At 55.9% G+C, this 2,721-nt stretch overlaps 1 protein-coding gene across 3 annotated transcripts in view; it reads right to left on the bottom strand.

Annotated features, from left to right (window-relative positions):
• SENP1 (SUMO specific peptidase 1) overlaps window positions 1-2,721 on the bottom strand; it is a 15,947-nt gene that overhangs the window by 2,983 nt on the left and 10,243 nt on the right. Inside the window, exon 14 of one of the 3 annotated variants that reach the window (XR_003537502.1) lies at window positions 1,897-1,964. The exons of the other annotated variants lie outside the window; for them this stretch is intronic. The gene's annotated coding sequence lies outside the window, so the exon portion shown is untranslated. The remainder of the gene's footprint in view (window positions 1-1,896; window positions 1,965-2,721) is intronic. 3 annotated transcript variants of the gene reach the window in all.

Below are 2,721 nucleotides of genomic sequence, written 5' to 3' on the forward strand. Positions count from 1 at the left end.
TGGCACCTCCCCAGAGGAGCCCCAGGAGCCCCCTCTCTGCCGCGGTTTTGCTCCGAGAGCTCGGGAAGGGAACTCAGGGGATCAGATGCTGCTGGCTCGGGCAGAGGGGTCAGGAGAGCGCCTGGCACGGAGAGGGAGGCAGGTTTGGCTGCCAACAGGCAGAGATGTGCCATCTTTTGGGAAATCTGATCCGCAGGGACTTGGCTGAACCGCGTCGGTCGGTGCCAAGGCGAAGGGTGGAAGGTTCAACCTGCTGCTGCCCCGGGGCCGCTCAGGGGGATCCTCTGCCCCCAAAACTCCCAAGAACTGCCCCAAAGAAAAGCCCTTCACGGGCTGCAGGACACCCAGAGGCCACCAAGGGACTCAGGAGGGGCAGAAGAAGGTGCCCAGAGAGCCAGGATTCCAGGTGCCCAGGATTCCACGTCCTTAGAGAGCCAGGATTCCAGGTCCTTGGAGAGCCAGGATTCCAGGTGCCCAGAGATCCAGGATTCCAGGTGCCCAGAGATCCAGGATTCCAGGTGCCCAGAGATCCAGGATTCCAGGACCCCAGAGAGCCAGGAGGGAAGGAAGTGGCTGGGAGCGTGAAGGGGGAGGTTTTTTTGGGATGAAGTGCCAGGAAAGGGGGTCTCTGTCATGGCAGGGGCCAGATCTGGTCCAGCCAAGAGTTTTCCATGAGCTGGACACACATTCCCAGCCCGGGAGGTGCTCCCTGCCAGTGGTGATTGCTCTGCTTTGGATGGGATGAGCTCAGTGGGGGAGAAATCTCACCCCTAAAAATTCCCCTCTCCCACCTTTCCACTGTTCAGGAGCAGCTCCACATCCCCACCTCTCCTGGAATAAATCCTAATGGATAATGGATGGAGAAGAGGTTCTCCCAGAATAAATCCTCATGGATAATGGATGGGGAAGAGGCTCCTGGGAACGAGCTCGAGCTCAGGGGCGAAGGATCTGAGTCACAACACGGTCCACAGGGAAAATGTTAATTAATTCCCCAAAAAATCAACCCTGGCAATTAGTGCCGGCTCCAGAAGCCACTCAGGGCCCTCAGCTGGAGGAGGAAGAGCACAGAGCCTGAAGGGACCCACAGGGATCACAATTCCAGCTCCTGGAGGAACTGGGGGAGGCAGAACGGGGCCGGTGCACTTTGAGGAGGAAAAGCTGGGCAGGGATAATTGGGAAGGACGATCCAACCCCAAACCTGCCCCCGCTGAAAAGAGGATTTTTTCCCTTTATTTTGCCTTCCACTCGGGCCCTCAGCTGAAGGAAGAACAGCCCAGAGCCCGAAGGGAGCCACAGGGATCACAATTCCAGCTCCTGGAGGAACTTGGGGAGGCAGAACAGGGCTGGCACACCCTGAGGAGGAAAAGCTGGGCAGGGATAATTGGGAAGGAAAATCCAACCCCAAACCCGCCCCCAATGAAAAGAGGATTTTTTCCCTTTTTTTTGCCTTTTCCAGGGCTCACAAACACACAAAGAGCTGAGCAGGTGCCTCAGGGGATTGTTGGGATCGGCTCCAAGTGTGATGCCAAAGCAGGGGGCGGGTGAGGTGAGAGCAGGAGATGACAAGATTCCCAGGTTTCACGGCTTTGCCTCCACTAAAATCCCAGTTTTCACCTCATTTTTAACAGGCTGCTTCCTGCCCACTCCCAACTATGGAGCTGAGATCCCAAACACTGGAGAAACACCCCCCCCCAAATAAAAAAAACAGGCACCTTCCTCAAAATCCTCTCTCCAGGTCTCACTCCAAGGCCAAACCCTGGGATCGCTCCAGCCCCTGCCCTGGGCCTCGGCTTCTTCCCCCCTAAGCTCTGATTTCCCTGGAATCCTCTCACTTCCCCCGGAATCCTGAGGCCTTTAGGAAGCTCTAAAGATTGAAAGCATGAAAGGGTCACTAACCATGAGTAGGACCTCCGTCCCTCCTTCCAGGTGTGATCCTCCCACTGCATTCAACCAATAAAAGCCTCCTAAAATGAAACAGAAGGAAAAGGATTACGGCCAGGGAAGTGGGATCCTGGAATTCTGGGCACCTGGAATCCTGGCTCTCTAAGGACCTGGAATCCTGAGGAACTAGGGACCTGGAATTCTGGATCTCTAAGGACCTGGAATCCTGGATCTCTAAGGACCTGGAACCCTGGATCTCTGGGGACCTGGATTCCTGGATCTCTGGGCACCTGGAATCCTGGGCACCTGGAATCCTGGCTCTCTAAGGACCTGGAATCCTGGATCTCTGGGCACCTGGAATCCTGGATCTCTGGGCACCTGGAATCCTGGATCTCTAAGGATCTGGAATCCTGGATCTCTAAGGACCTGGAATCCTGGCTCTCCGGGCACCTGGAATCCTGGATCTCTCTTTGGGGACCTGGAATCCTGGATCTCTCTTTGGGGACCTGGAATCCTGGTTCTCTAAGGACCTGGAATCCCGGCTCTCTAAGGACCTGGAATCCTGGATCTCTGGGCACCTGGAATCCTGGCTCTCTGCCAGGTTGGATGGGACATTCCAGACCCTCCAGCACTGGGGTGGGAACCTTCCTCCTCAGCCCAAATCCCCGGAATGATCCAGGGGGGTTCCCTCTCTCACCTCCGCTTGGAATCAAAGAAATCCGGGATGAAAGGAGCCGATTCCAGGCTCTGCTTGGACACAGAGGCAAAGAGCCACAGGGCAGGACTCATAAAAACTGGGATGTTTCCAGGTTTTAGGGCTTTTTCCTTCACCTTTCCCGC

Source organism: Neopelma chrysocephalum, unplaced genomic scaffold, assembly GCF_003984885.1.
Source record: "Neopelma chrysocephalum unplaced genomic scaffold, ASM398488v2 Primary Assembly neopelma1_294, whole genome shotgun sequence".
Classification (NCBI taxonomy): Eukaryota; Metazoa; Chordata; class Aves; order Passeriformes; family Pipridae; genus Neopelma; species Neopelma chrysocephalum.